The sequence below is a fragment of the Aedes aegypti genome, chromosome 1, assembly GCF_002204515.2.
Source record: "Aedes aegypti strain LVP_AGWG chromosome 1, AaegL5.0 Primary Assembly, whole genome shotgun sequence".
NCBI lineage: Eukaryota > Metazoa > Arthropoda > Insecta > Diptera > Culicidae > Aedes > Aedes aegypti.
In genome coordinates this window covers 9,787,288-9,804,209 of record NC_035107.1, presented here as the reverse complement: position 1 = coordinate 9,804,209, position 16,922 = coordinate 9,787,288, and positions in this window count along the sequence as shown.

Genomic DNA, 16,922 nt, shown 5'->3' with positions numbered 1-16,922 from the left:
TAAATTGTCATACAAGCTGGCAAACTTGCATGCAAGTTGGCTGAAATAGTCAAGTTTCGCATTTTCAACAACCAATATCTCAAAAACTAGACGTGCTATGATATTTTTGGAAACGGCAATGGATTCAGCTAGGGTAGGTGTACCAGTTTTGGCCACCCTAAGGAAAAATATTGTTTATACATAACTCAAACTACCTTTGGTTACTGCCAATACATCAAACGAAAGCTTTCAATCCATGCTCAGCGGGGAAAATATTAAAACTAATCAGAAACTTTGTTTTTGTATTAAAAATGGGGGTGGCGAATACTGGACCACTTGTACCAGTATTCGCCACGATTTTAATTTCGGTTCCTGAATTCGCCACTTACGTTGATTTCTGATTTCCGATGGCGAAACAGGAACAGGTGGCGAAAAATAGGTGCAAAGGAGCAAACAATTTCAGAAAAATGATTTTTTCTATTATTTTCTGAGAAATTTTTCCGGTTTCCAAGAATGTTTCCGTATCATCTTAAAGCAATTTAGCGAACACTTAACAATTGGCAACCATATATGATAAAACGGTATATAATCTTGGGTGGCGAATAACTGGTACATGGCGAATACCGGTACACCTTCCCTATCCTTATTAAAGTAAATAGCGGTATTTTGGTCTCAGAGCTCCTTCAGAATTGTTTCCAGGATTCATGTAACTAATTCACAAATTTCTTCACCTTTTATGTGCATAAGCAAAATATTGCCTATGATACCGCATGTAAATCTATTCAAAAATGACCATAATGCACTAGTTCGTGAATTTCTCTACATTATTTAAAAAAGTGAAAACTCTAAAAATACTCTTTCTTTAAAAGTTTTTGCAAGTATTCTTCAAGTTTTTTTTCAACGAAAAATATATAAACAATCTTCTTTGTTTTTTTAAGTAACACTTCTGAAGGTCTACCAGGAAATTTTCAATGCATTTCTTAAGGGATTCGTTCCAAAACTTCTCTAAGGATTCTGCAACGATTTTCTCTACAACATGCTCTTAAGATTCATCTCAGAACTCCTTCAAAAATATGATGTTCATAAGATTTTTTTCTTGTATCTCTGAAGGGGTTCCTCCAAAATTTTTTCAGAACATTTTCCAAGCAATCCCTTTATTAGCACATATACTGTTACTAGTCCTTGTTTTTTCAGGATTTTAAAATTCTTCTAACATTCGTGTAAGAAAAAAAATTCCAAACATTCTTCCTACACAATTATCCGATAAGTCATACACATTTTTCTGAGGTAAATCCTCGTCCACGAACTATTTTATGATTTTATCTGAAAAATAATAATAATAATTTTTTTAAATATATTCGGTAAGTATCCCATCAGGGGATGTTTAAGGAATCTGCTTCCAAGAATTTTTCCATAAGTTTTCTTGAAAGGATTTCACCATTAATTTGTCCAAGTTTTTTTTTTTCAGGGTCTGTTGCAAATTACATGTTTACAAATTCATGTACCCAAATTTATCTAGCGCTAAACGCGAAAACATTCAGCATGACCTTAGGTGTTAGATTGTGAGTTTGAATCCCACCGCTAGAGCTATTTTTTTGTAATTTTCTCGACATTTCAGGATATAGAGTATCTTGGAGGGCTTCTTTAGCCCACTGACAATGTCCGCCATGCTGAAGGTGTCTGCAGTCCCCGGCCAGTTCAGGATTTATTTATTTTTTTTCGTATAATAGCAAATGCCTTCCTTCTAATCTAATCTAATCTAAGCGCTTGCACAGCCAATATTGAAAAGCATCCTGGAAATATCTTAATTAATTAAGGTATTTTCTTGTCAGTATTAACATTTGCAGAATATCGGCGATATGATACAAATATTAAAATGGCCAGGCCCACTGTGCAGACTTTGGGGTTGAAGGCAATTGAAAAATCATGACGATTAGGTTATTCACGCATGAATAAACTGATAGGCAATAATTTTTCAATTCAAGGAAGAAGAAACGGGGACAACCGTACCAACCGTTTCAATTCAGGGTTATAGGTCAAATCGTTGGGAGTGGCGTTGCTAAGAAAGTTAATGCACACTCCATTGTTGTTTTCCTGGGATGGGACATAGGCATTTCTTCCTCATGTCCTGGCTCTAGAGCCTTGGTTTAAGCGCCTGGGCTCGCTCTCTGAAACGAGATGAAAATTTATTTTGCCCCTTACCCGCTGAATAGGAACCCGCAATACATCCCATGAATTATTGATGTGTGCAATTTGACCATAAATTATTGAGTATTCAAAACGATCTCACCAGATTTCAGTTGTGTACCAACGTTTGTTGTTTTCATGTATACTCCTCAATCGTGCAACTCGCCAATGCTTGCATGTTGAGTTTTGACAATGAACGGTAGCTTTTCGGTGGTCAGCAAAGACAGCATTCTGCGTTTCTGGTAGCCTTGGGCTATTGGTGCATTGTCCCGTCATCTATGTATGTATCCGGACGTCAAAACCGACACTAATTTGCACTGCTTGTTCACCAGCCAAAAGTCGGACTCACAAATTAAAGGAAGTTTTTGGAGCAGCTGAGCAGCAACATTGCTTGAAAAATATTCTCAATAAGAACACTACTACCACTATTAATGAATATAAAATAACTGTAAATTCTTGAATTTCTTGTCAAACCACTATTGAAATGGAACAAAACGTTTGAAAATTTCATTTTTTTATACTCCACGAGTAAAAACTTGACAGACGTACGAAAAACGCGACCGTTTGGTATCACCGCTTACTGCGACTCCGTATAATAGGAAATGCCTTCCTTGGGAAAAAAGTATCATCAAACCAGCCACCCGAACTTTGACAAAGAAAACTCTCGGTTCACAAATGTGAAAGTGCTTGTAGAAAAATAAGCTAGGAAGTTAGTCCTATCCGGTTAGGAGCGCAACGCCGGAAAAAAGAACATAAATTCAAACATTTTGATGTCAATTATTTCCACGCCGATACACGCCGCTGTCGCCGCCGCCGAAACTTGTTAACGGCGCGACGCTGATGACGCCGCCGCCGCCGGTACAAAAATGCCCTCACGCCGCCGCTGATTAAAAATATTTCGGCGCACAGGTCTATCAGGATTTCTTAAAATAAAATTAAATCTTTCACATCATATGATGCGATTCAAAAAAGTATGTACTATTTCATTGATTCTAATCATTCGTAAAAGTACAAATACAAATACGTTTGTCAAGGCCGTAAATACGGCCCTGGAATTGCAGTGAATGGTATTTTTATTCATCTAAACAAGCTCCAAACCTGGGGGCACTATTGCTATCAGATAGTCTGAAATTGTTTTTCATGCCACTCTAAGCAATGGTTAATAAAGCGAGAAAAATGGGTTTTATCATCGCTCTATATTTGAACCTCTCTTTTGCTGCTGCTATTTATCAAGCTTGTTACAACTTGCGAAACATTATCACACATGGACCGATATAGATGCGATGACCAATTGATCGCGAATTATCCGTAGAAAATAAGATTTAGATGGAGAACCAGAATATTAATGACACTGGGATTGAGATTGTGATTAAGATTGAAAATGAGATTGAGATTAAGATTAAGATTATGACTAAGATTGAGATTGAGGTTGATATTGATATTAACATTGAGATTGACATTGAAAATGAGATTGAGATTGAGATTAAGATTGAGATTAATATTGAGAATCAGATTGAGAGTAAGATTGAGAATGAGATTGAGAATGAAATTGAAAATGAGATTGAGTTTAAAACTGAGATCGAGATTCTGATTCAGGTTCAGATTCAGATTAGTATTGAAATTGAGATTGAGATTTAGACTGAGATTCAATGTCAATACAATTCATATACAAGATTAACATTGAGAATGACATTGAAATCGAGATTAAGATTTAGATTGGTATTAAGCTTGAGAATGAGAACAAGATTCTGATTGAGAATGAGAATAAGAATAAGATTGAGGTTGAAGATGAGATTGAGTTTTAAATTAAAATTCAGATTAGAATTTGATCGATGAGAGACTGAGATAAAATTATTAAATTCTTATCATATTTGATAATTTCAAATTTTAGTCTATCGAAATCAAGAAAGGAGAAGGAAAAGATAAGTGCACTTATTTTACAGTTAATATACCGCAGTTCTAAAATAAACTTCAACAATGTCGCGTCCGGCAGATTCTGCCGCCTTGCGTTAATTGCGAGGCATGTTCGTCTTCAACATGACTCATACCAATACTGACTGCAGATGTTAATCTACCTACCTGGAAAGCTGTCTCATTCTTCTGCGCAAAACGATATCTCTCAGAACGAACAAGTTGATGCAACATTTTGCGAAACGATCATTTATCACAACCATACATGAATGTCCCGTAAACCTCTGGATTAGGTACCGCTAGCTAGACCGAACAACCTTTCCCCACAGCACAGATCTACAATCATCCACGCAACATATCTCTTTCTTTCCCCTCCGTTGTTGCCACATAACTACAATAAAGTCCATCCATATGACCGTCCTCCACAGGCCCAGTACTAGTAGACTGACCCAGTACCTCCCAAACTATGCGTCGTAGCTCCTAGTGCTCTGCGAGTTGACATTAACTAACTTAAAAATAAGCTTGACGTATCTCAACCAATTCACCGATCGCCATTAATTTGTGATATTGGAGCGGACTCCTATGTACTCATATACTCTTATTTAAAACTTTTTGTTTTTTTTTTCAATATGTATTTAAATTTCGAAAGCTCGTTCCTGGTAAAAATTATAATATTGTTAAGTTTTATGAAAGCAGAATAATTATGGATCTTGAGCAAAAAATAGATGGAATTTTGACTAACAATACTATTAAAAAGGCGTGTGCAGAATTCGAAGAGTCGGGCCATTTGATGCAGGACTATAAAAATCATTGTTTTCAATATGAAAACATAAAATATGGACGTTTAATTGAAGAAAAATGGGTGTTTTTTATTGATTCTGATATGAAATTAAAACGTAATTTATTGTTGTCAATAATATTTAAAAAGTGAAATATTGCCTTTACTTATTTGTGAAATAGGATTCTTGACTTTACAAACAAATATCATTGAAAACTCGACATTAAAAATTGAATTTGTTCTGTGGTTGTAAAGATAAGCTCATTTACATTCACCATACGAAATATTTGCACTTGACAGAACTTCGGGATTCAACCACTTTGTTAAAATTCGTATTTATTTTTTCGAACTGATTTGTGCACGTTATAAAAATGATAATATTTAGCATAAAAATGTTACGAGTTCTCATAAAACCAATTATTTTAGATTTATGAATGTATTGGCTCAAAGTTAAAAGACTTGTTTATATATGGAAAGTTCTTCAACTTCAGCGTTTTCCATACTGGTGCGCCACCTCATTCCCAGAACATTGCTAGTTTGAGAACCCATAGACTAACCGAAGCGATGCGACCAGCGATCAACGGATGGGACAAGCCAAGCAGTGGACGGCAGAGAGCAAAGCACGCAAGGTACCACCAGGCGTCATCGTCCCATAACTGTACCGACGGACGGCGCAACGATCCAAGCAATCAACGAACCAACCCATCCAAGCAAGCGGGGCAAAGAATTTCGCGCGTGTGCTCGGGTCAAATGACCGTCGCAACTCGCAATTTCTTCCCGGACTTCTTGCGCGAAAGCCGCCCCAAATACCCCAAGTGTTGTAGTTACAGTGCCCCCCCGAGGCGAGGCGAGGCGAAGCGGCCAAGTGCGACAAGGATGGACAGAATCAATCTTCGCCGGCGCAGAACCGAAAAACAGCCGTGTGATAAAGTTGTTAAAACACTTTGGACTGCCAAAATAATTCTACAGTACGGTCTCCTTTCACATGATGGTGAGCCCTGCACGAGGCGAAGGGTACCGTTCTGTATCGAATTCCCGGACGCTTCGAAATTCAGACACTGAACAATTTTAGTTTTTTTTCCGATAATAATACAAACAAAATCGAATGTTAATATTAATATGATCATTGGATGATCATGGATCAAAATTATTCTTTTCGAGTATAAAGACATCGTAGTAGGCGATGAAAATAACATTAAAGAAACAAGAATTACAGTTACTCTTTTAACCAATCCTTTGAAAATGCGTTCACGGAAATCCAATAAATTCCACCGGAAAGTTCTGAAAGTCTGTTCGACATTTCTCGAGTAAATTCTCAAAGAAAAAATACATAGACTGTTCAAAAGTTTTCTCTAATTAAACAACAAAAACATTTTGAATAATTCATGGGGAAATTTCTGGTGAACTCCTGCAGAAATCTTAGAAGTAACTGTAGATAATTCTGAAGATACATTCCTGGTTGATATCTTTAAGAAACCATGAACGAGAATTTTGAAGAACAACCTTAAAAATTCCTGGAGGCATCTCTGAAGAGATTACTGAAAAAGTTCCTGAAAAAGTTAAGACTTTTTTGAGAAATTTCTTAAACGAACCTCAAAATCTCTGGATTAATTTCCAAGATTTTTCTTGAAAAATAATACAGTACTCTCCATAACTCAATATTGAAGGAATCATCAAATTAGGGAGTTTTCGAACTATAGATCATAAAACCAGTGCAAATGCGATCCAAGGGATCATAGAGGTAGCTTTGAAGACCAACGAAGGATAAACCACGAGCTCGTCCAACTCTACGGAGAACCCAGTATCCTGAAGGTGGCTAAAGCTGGAAGGACACGCTTGACAGGGCATTTTGTAAAAAAGTGTTCGCTACTAATCCGGTTGGAAGAATAAGGCGTGATAAGGAATGTTCTTTGTGATTCTTTAATGATTTTTTTTTCAGGTATTCAACCATGTTCTTTGAAGAGACGAATCCCATGCAGAATGAGTCGAAAAAAAAATAAAAATCGTGCTCGATAGTCTCCGGTTTGGATTAAATTTGTCACATGTGTTTGGTATGATAGAATAAGTGTTTTCCATAAAAAAAAATATCACTCTAACCACTATGCTAAGGAAGGCCCCCTGTTCTTCATGGAACATTTTTCTCCAAAATCAACAGTTTCTGAGTTAGAATTTTTCAAATAAGTCGCATGTAAAAATGTATAGGCCATTTTCATAAGCTACTCTCGAGTCAAAATGGTCGATTTTTCTATGGAAAACACTTATTCTATCATACCAAAAACATGTGCAAAATTTACTGCAAATCGAAGATGGTCGAGTTCTGTGACTGACCGATTTGACATGGAATTCGTCAAGAGATTCGTCTTTGAATTGCTACGGGATTTTATTTATGAATTATTTTCGTGCTTTTCAATGCTTTCTTCAAGAACTCCTCCGATTTTTTTTCACAGATATTTTTTTTTTAAAATAAAGGAGCAACATCCCTCATTTTTTCAAAACATTCTCGGTTTTTGTTTAATTATTTTCTTACATAACTAAGAAATGTTTAAAGAATTCTAACATTTTTATAAAGTTTCTAGTGGAAAACGTTCAACTGTTCTTTCAAAAACTCTTCCAAGAAAATACACAAAGATTCCCTGACCAATTTGTTCAGGGATTTCTTAGAGAATTATATAATTGTTTGTCTAACATTCCCCCGTAAAAATTACCAAAGATTCATCTATATATTTTCCATTTTTTTTTTTGAACCGCACTAACGGATTCCCACAAGAAAATCCCCAAAAATTCCCAAAAGAAATTTTTTATGGTATAGTACAAAACTCGACTTTTCATTTATTTATAGGCATTCTTCTAAAAAGCTCGAAGATTTATTATTACCATTTCAGGTTTTAGAAATAACTCCATTTATTTTTGAATGGTAATCTCAAGATTTCCAATTTTTTGGTTCAAAAACTACTCCTGTTCCATGATACTATGGACGGTATGAATAAAATGTTGTATAGTTGAGTTTACTACATTCTTGGTAGTAAATGCTATTACAGTGGGATTCCGTTTTTGGCAACAAAATCGAAATTTTCAGTTGCCAAAAACGGAACCATGCCAAAATTGGAACCCAAATTTTCAATTTTATTTTACAACTATTGGTTTTGAAAACATCATTCGAATGTTATTACATCATCCTTATGGAACCATTGGCATCCATATGGCATCGAGACTTTGGAAGGCTTCACTGTGGGTAGTTTTCTTTAGGGTTGTATATGCTTTGAATCTATAGCCCCGTAATGTTTTAATTCCGCTCCTAAATGCTTATCTTTGACAGATACGCGTATTTCGACTACCACTTGCAGTCTTCTTCAGTGTCAGTTACTCGTATCCACTGAAGAAATCGTCGCATCTCTCTACCTTAAATACTAACACCAGATAAGTACCTACACAATCAAACTACCTAGGATTTTTTTTTTTTTTTTTTTTTTTTTTTTTTTTTTTTTTTTTTTTTTTTTTTTTTTTTTTTTTTTTTTTTTTTTTAATTCAGTAATCGATGTTGAAACCGCCATTACACACACAATACCAATAGAGTTTCAAGAATCTGCTAGAAATGACACTGAAGAGTCATTAAAAGGTAACAAATTTCAATTAAGAGGTCAAAATAGTGTTGAGGATAAAGTTTTGAGTGAACTTCGGGATAAGTCGGTATACTATGTAAAAGCGGACAAGGGCAATGCAGTGGTTATTTTGGATAAAGATGATTATGATAATCAAATGAACGAAAAAATAACCACTGGTCCCTATAGGCATTTTAGAGTCGATCCACTTCCCACAATGGTGAGACATGTAGCAAAAAACTTTAAAAGAATGTAAGCCACTTCTTGGAGATAACACTAGCCGCCTCAAAGTGTCTAATCCAGTTCTACCAAGAATTAAAGGATTGCCAAAAATTCACAAACCTGGCAATGAAATGAGAGAAATTATATCAGCAGAAGGGTCTCCTACACACAAACTTGCAAAGTGGCTGGTTAAGGAATTCCAATCCATGCCCAAACCTTTTGAAAGCCGTTCAGTTAACAATACTCAGGAGTTTGCAAGCCAACTTCAAGCTTCTGGGTATATTCAAGATGATGAAATTATGGTTTCTTTTGATGTTAAAGCATTATTTCCTAGTGTGCCAGTTAAAGAAGCCATAAACCTTTTGGAAGAATGGCTACTTAATCAACACAATGAGTCAAATTGGAAAAACAAAGTTCGGTATTACATCAAATTAACCCGACTTTGTATGGAAGAGAACTATTTTAGCTTCCGTGGTAATTTTTATAAGCAGACAAAAGGTGCACCTATGGGTAATCCATTGTCTCCGTTTTTGAGCGAGTTGTTTATGGCCAATTTTGAAAGCATTTTGAAAAAGAAAGATTTGTTACCACAGCGGTGGTGGAGATATGTAGATGATGTGTTTAGCATTATCAAAAAGGATTATTTGCCAAAAATTTTAGAAGCAATTAATAGTATCCACAAAGATATTAAATTTACTCATGAAGAGGAAAAGGATAATAAACTACCTTTTTTGGATTTGCTAATTATTAGGGAATCGTCTCACTTTGAATTTGAAATTTACCGGAAACCAACTAATACTATGCGAGTTATTCCGAGTACTTCCAACCACACTTATCAGCATAAAATGGCGGCTTTTCATCATATGATACATAGAATGCAAACCCTTCCTTTAAGTGAAACTGGAAAATCAAAAGAACTGAATTATATTTTTGAGACGGCTAGGCTTAACGGATATAGGAATAGTACAATACAAGCAGTAGTAGATAAGAGGGCAAGGGATAAATATAGGAAAAGTATGACAACACTTTTTGGACAATTTCGCATTCAGGGGACTGAAACAGAGAAATTTATTGCGAAACCATTTAGACAGGACGTTAGATCTAATATTCACAAATGATGCTATCACAGATTGCAGTTCAGTCGATGAAGCCTGTCAGCCGATAGTGGATATTGACCCGCATCACCCAGCCTTTGTACTCACAGTAAGATCTCCGACAATAGTTCCTTTCGTAGAAGTTAGTGATGAAGAAGTTCGCGACTTTGGTAAAGTGGACTACGAAACACTCCACGTTTTGCTTTCGAGAGTGGACTGGTCAACTGTCTATCAATGCAACGATGTGGATAATGCGGTGAGCATCTTCAATGGGAAACTACACGAATGTTTCACGCACTGTGTACCGTTAGCAATGCCGCGACGCAAACCTGCGTGGTCTAATGCACGCTTGTTGTATCTCCGACGGAATCAATCCAAGATGCAGAGACGATTTTCAAAAAGAAAAAACGATTGCAATAAGCTGGCATTTAATCGAGCTAGCCGCAGTTATCGTTACTACAATCGATACCTCTACGGTAAATATGTAAGGCGTGTTCAGGACAATTTACGAAGACATCCAAAGCAGTTCTGGAGTTTTGTCAATTCAAAGCGAAATGAAACTGGGCTGCCATCATTTTTGAGCTTGAATGGCCACTCTGCTTCCTCGGCCGAGGGCAAATGCGAGCTTTTTGCATCATGGTTTGCGAGTGTTTTCGACACATCGTCTCAATCTCAAGCGGATCCCGATGCTGCGTCACAATCGTTACCTACTGATATTATCGATGTTGACATCTTCGAAGTTAGCCATATGATGGTGGAGGAGGCATTGAAGAAGCTAAAACCATCCATATCGCCAGGCCCTGATGGTATTCCTGCATGCATTTTGAAACATTGCAAGGCGGTGTTAATTGCTCCGCTAAAGGCTATATTCAACCTCTCTCTCCGATGTCAGCAGTTCCCTAAAGCATGGAAAATGTCTTATATGCGACCGATCTTCAAGAAAGGCAGTAGAACGGAAGTATCGAACTATCGTGGAATAACCTCCCTTCCAGCTGGATCGAAATGCTTCGAGATAATAATGAACGATGTTTTATTGCAAGCCTGCAAAACATACATTTCACAGAATCAGCATGGATTCTTCCCACAACGGTCAGTAATCTCAAATCTATGCGAGTATACGTCATTCTGCATCAAAGAAATGGATAAAGGGGGACAGGTCGATAGTATTTATACAGATATAAAGGCCGCATTTGATACAGTTGATCACAGTATTCTCTTGGCAAAGTTGAACCGTTTGGGTGCTTCTTCGAGAATTTGCAGTTGGCTGTATTCCTATCTAACTGATCGTCAACTACTCGTTAAGATTGGAAAAGCCATATCAGCTCCATTCACTCCGCATTGTGGTGTACCCCAAGGGAGTAATTTGGGGCCACTATTGTTTGTCCTGTTTTTCAATGATGTGTCCCATGTACTTTCGAACTGTTACTTGTTGTTCTATGCAGATGACTTGAAAATCTATCTCATAGTAAGAAGCATCAATGATTGCCGCCAGTTGCAAGAACAGTTGGACCTCTTTGTGAGTTGGTGTACGTTGAATCATTTGAGTATTAGTGTGTCTAAGTGCTGCATCATATCCTTTCGTAGAATGAAAAGTCCTGTTCTGTACAATTATGCCATTAATGGTACCATACTGAATCGTGTGGATAATGTTAAAGATTTGGGTGTTTTACTAGACCATCAATTGACATTCAAAATGCACTATTCAGAAACAGTCGACAAAGCCAATCGTCAACTTGGATTCATCTTCAAAATAGCAAGTGAATTCGATGACCCTCTGTGTCTAAAATCATTGTACTGCTCGTTAGTCAGATCAATTCTAGAGTTTGCTTCTGTAATCTGGTCGCCATATGATGCAGTGTGGATTGCTAGAATCGAATCGATTCAGCGTAGATTCGTGAGATGCGCATTACGTAGCTTACCCTGGTCTGACCCATTACGGCTACCGCCCTACGAGCATCGATGCGCACTGCTCGGTATCGAAACGCTGGAGGAGAGGCGAAAGATGAACCAAGCCGTCTTTGGTGCTAAAGTTCTTCGCTCCGAAATAGACAGCCCAGCATTGCTTCGCCAGCTTAATATATACGCTCCTCAACGTGTGCTGCGTTCTAGACAACTACTATATCAACCACCGAGGCGAACTATGTATGGATCCAATAATCCCATTGACACGATAAGCCGGAGATTTCAAGATAATTACAATTTGTTCGATTTTAACATCTCAACTAATACCTTCAAAAATCGGTTGCGCAATCGCCAGGTTTAATGTATCCTGTTAAGTGTTGTCCAAGAGTTGATGTTTAGTTTAGTTTAGTTTTAATTTTATTCATTAAGACCATGATGTCGGATGAATCTTCAATACAAATACAAATACAAATACAAACACTTACTGCCGAAAAAGAGGATTTAATAAAAAGAGTAGCGGTGAATTTTGATACCAAGATTACACAACCTTTGGCTAAGAAATTTCGAAAATATGGAGTAGATTTGGTTTTCAGCAGTAGGAGTAGTCAGCTTAAATCTAGATTAGGATCAACAAAGGATAAAATTAATAAACTGAATAGAGCAGGAGTATATAAAATTTCATGCCCCCATTGTAATAAAATTTATATAGGACAAGTTTGTGTGTAGGAGACCCTTCTGCTGATATAATTTCTCTCATTTCATTGCCAGGTTTGTGAATTTTTGGCAATCCTTTAATTCTTGGTAGAACTGGATTAGACACTTTGAGGCGGCTAGTGTTATCTCCAAGAAGTGGCTTACATTCTTTTAAAGTTTTTTCTACATGTCTCACCATTGTGGGAAGTGGATCGACTCTAAAATGCCTATAGGGACCAGTGGTTATTTTTTCGTTCATTTGATTATCATAATCATCTTTATCCAAAATAACCACTGCATTGCCCTTGTCCGCTTTTACATAGTATACCGACTTATCCCGAAGTTCACTCAAAACTTTATCCTCAACACTATTTTGACCTCTTAATTGAAATTTGTTACCTTTTAATGACTCTTCAGTGTCATTTCTAGCAGATTCTTGAAACTCTATTGGTATTGTGTGTGTAATGGCGGTTTCAACATCGATTATTGAATTAAAAAAAAAAAAAAAAAAAAAAAAAAAAAAAAAAAAAAAAAAAAAAAAAAAAAAAAAAAAAAAATTCCTAGGTAGTTTGATTGTGTAGGTACTTATCTGGTGTTAGTATTTAAGGTAGAGAGATGCGACGATTTCTTCAGTGGATACGAGTAACTGACACTGAAGAAGACTGCAAGTGGTAGTCGAAATACGCGTATCTGTCAAAGATAAGTATTTAGGAGCGGAATTAAAAGGTACACGGTACTCCATCTACTTTAAAGTTTCTCTATTTGAGATTCTGCTCAGAGGATTCGAACATTCATTAAAGACCCGTAATGTTGATTGTGGCAAATGTACTACGTTAACGTACTTTTTACGCCTCAACGTCTTCTTTAACCTTTCGGTCGTCGTGCGAATTTTTGTAACGCGAGTAGTCGCGCGTTGTACTTTGTACAACACCTTTGGTTTTGCGAATATCCCAGGAGTCTGACCACTTAGAAAGATGACGTCTTCGGCAAAATTGTTCAGTAGCTCAAGGGCTATCATTATTTTAGCCAAAAAAATCGGGATTTTGTCACTAGGCGTCGCTAGTGAGCTGTTTCGCCGATCTCAGGATCCTGACCACTTAGAAAAATGGCGTCTTCGGCAAAGTTGCCCGGTAACTCAAGGACTATCATTGTTTTGAGCTAGTTGATTCTAAATTTTGCCACCAGGCGGCACTAGTGAAAATAAAACATTTGTGTTATTAATATCTCATGAACCTGATAACTTCGAAGGATGGCATCTTCGGTAGAGTTGTTCAGTAGCCTAAATTCTTTCTTTGTTTAATCATTAAAGTTCGAGATTTTGTAAAATAATGATAGTCCTTAAGCTTCTGAACAATTTAGCCGAAGGTGCCTGTCCGCAAACAAAAATTTCATGCTCAATAGCGCCGCCTAGCGGCAAAATACCCTATATCTTGACTCAAATAATGATAGCCCTTGAGCCACTGAACTACTTTGCCGAAAACACTAACTTTCTTAGTGGTCAGGCTCCCGAGATATCTGCGAACAAAAGTTTCATGCTCACTAGCGCCGCCCAGTGATAAAATTTTGATACAAATAGCTCGAACAATGATAGTCCTTAACTAACTAAACAACTTTGCCGAAGACGACATCCTTCTAAATGTTCAGGATCCTGAAATATCTGCAAAACAAAAGTAAAACTTCCATGCCTACTGGTGCCACCTAGCGATCAAATTGCGAATTAAATGAGGAACCATACGATAGCGCTTTACACTTCATTTTTTGCGACTTCCATGTACATTTGTTGATTTTACCGTATTATAAAGGGTCATACTGTAAATAAAAATTGTCGAGTATTGTTCTTAAGAAGATTCTTGAGGAATACATTTTGGTTTGGTGTCGATAGATATCTTTGTTGTAAAATGCTAGCATATAAATCACAACTGTTGTACAAAGTACAGTTCGTGACCTTTATTCAAGAATTGCTCATTTTCTTAAAACTGTGTAAGAATACGAAAAAAATAAAATATGTTATTGTAGTTTCACAAAGACGTATAACAAAATAAAAGCGCTGGGTATTGCAAAACGGCATAAGATGTTGTTTTTAATTTAATGATAATTGAAAATCAGTTAAACAGCCTAAAACTTTAGCGTAAAATTCGACGAAATTCGGTAAATTTAGAATTACTCCTTTGATTTATGTTTCTGAAAAAGTAAAGTGAAGTAATTATGAAAAATGAATGATTGATGGCAGTAAAAAGGGCAAACATGAACTACAACATTTCATGATCCATAAATGCAGCTCGTGATTTTGTAGAATATACACACAAGCTTCCTATAATTCTTACTTGAAATTAGCTCTAACTGGGCTTCATATATGATTGACACCTACCCTATGAAATCAATGGAAATTTACAGGATCCTACTATAAAACCTGAAGAGCCTGATAGGAATCGTGAGATCCTCGCAAGGAATCTACTAGCAAACGCAAATTATAAAACAAGAAACTTCTAAAACCTGTGTAAATATTCAAACTGAAACACGTTGAAATCACTAGCGCCGCCACACAGCATATTGCGTCAATCAGTGGTGATATCAGTATCTTGAAATATTTCATATTCACCACTGGCTGACACTCGTCAGAGCAACTTAGCGATATCAGCTCATCACGCCATAACTACTTGAGTTACCATTTAAAATGACCGTTAATTGTCTTACACAGTTTAACAATTGGACTTTGACGTCTGTGGTTTCACTTATTGGTGGACTCAAGTGGGTTGGTCACTCAGTTTGCCTAAGAACAGATAATGGTCTCTAGTTAAGATACTGGTTGAGATTAATGGCCTCATGAAACGTTGTCAATGCATGGCAAATGACCATCCCGAAGTAAATAAGCGCATACAGGAGCCCACCTGCTATTCAAATGTCTTAAACAACAGAAACCATAATATTTACAAAAAATTACAAATTTGAATGGTATTCCAAAATGTTGCCAAAAACGGATCCATTTTGTTGCCAAAATCGGGGGGTGCCAAAAATGGAGCATGCCAAAAACGAAGCATGCCAAAAACGGAATCCCACTGTAGTGAAGCAAAATGACACAAACATGTTCCACTCGTGTTCCACATGTGAGCAATAGGCCTTTTCATATGACAGATCCGTCTATGCATTTGTTTACATCGGTGGAGGACCGGTGCTAACACGGGCCTGTCATTTTCATAAAAGAACTGTCAAAGTGCTTCCCGATCAGCTGATTTGAGACGTCATGTGAATAGGCCTATTCCACCAAACATGAGGAATTTTTTTAAAATTTAATTTTTGTATTTTTTGAATCGCCTGAAAATTTGCATACAGATTCTTTATGACCAAAAATGCCATTTTGCATCTTCAGACCGCCATTTTGAACCTCGCCTTATTTTTTAGAAGGGCGTATCGGAAAATGCATGGCAAATCTTTAAAAAACTGTAACTCGAAAACGGTTTGTCCGATCGATTTGAGATCTTCTACAAAGTTGTAGGTATTGCTTAGGACTATATGGAGAAAAATATGCACGATAAAAAAAAGATACAGATTATGTTTTATTTCAAAAACAAAATTTTAAAATCGATTTTCTCCAGAAACGCAGTTTCGTTTTTTTTTAATTTTTGGATATGTTTCAGGGGACAACTTATGTGATTTATTGCACAATGTTTCAAAATGGAAGAATTATGGACAAAAAAATTATGATTTTTTAAAAATTTACAGATTTTGAAAAAAAAAATCGAAATAGAAGAAAACAATAATTTTTTATGTGATTATTTGAAAGTATAGAAAAATTGCAATCGAAAAGTACTTAAGTAATTTTTTTCTAGGTTGCATCAATTTCGAGATATACTCATATTTTTATAAAATTTTCAAATAAAAAAAGAAAAATAGCCCCTTTTCAAGCATATTTTGTGTTTCTCCATTCCAGAAAAAAATTATTTTGATTGGCGAATCGTAGCTAAATCGTTTATTGTTTGATCGAAACATTTATGCTTAAGTATTGAAAAAAGAGTGCACGGTAAAAAATATAAACGATATTTTCAAATGAAAATTTGAAGCTAATAGTTCTTAAAAACCGCAACATTGATGTTTTTGATTTTTGGATATATTTTGCAGCATATCGTTTGTAATTTCTTGCACAATGCCTCAAAACCGATAATTTTTGGATAAAAAATAAATTATTTGAAAAAATAAATAAAGAATCTGTATGCAAATTTTTAGGCGATTCAAAATATACAAAAATAATCGGGTTTGCGAAACGGCGTGGAACCGCTCAATACTGAACTTTACGTGACCATTGTGACATCCAAGATTCTCGGATTTCCTTTGGAATTCCGAAGTTTCTGAGGAAATTCTGGGATTCCGATAGATAATTAAGATTTTATTATGATTATTCTGGGATTGAGCGTGCCTTTCTTTCTTGAGGCAATATCAAAAATCCGGCATTCGATTCGATTATTGATCTTTAGAAATTATATAGGTATCTTTGAGAAGGTATTCCTGAGAATTTCGGATTTTGTATCACAATCTCAGCACTATAGTAATTTCATAATTCTA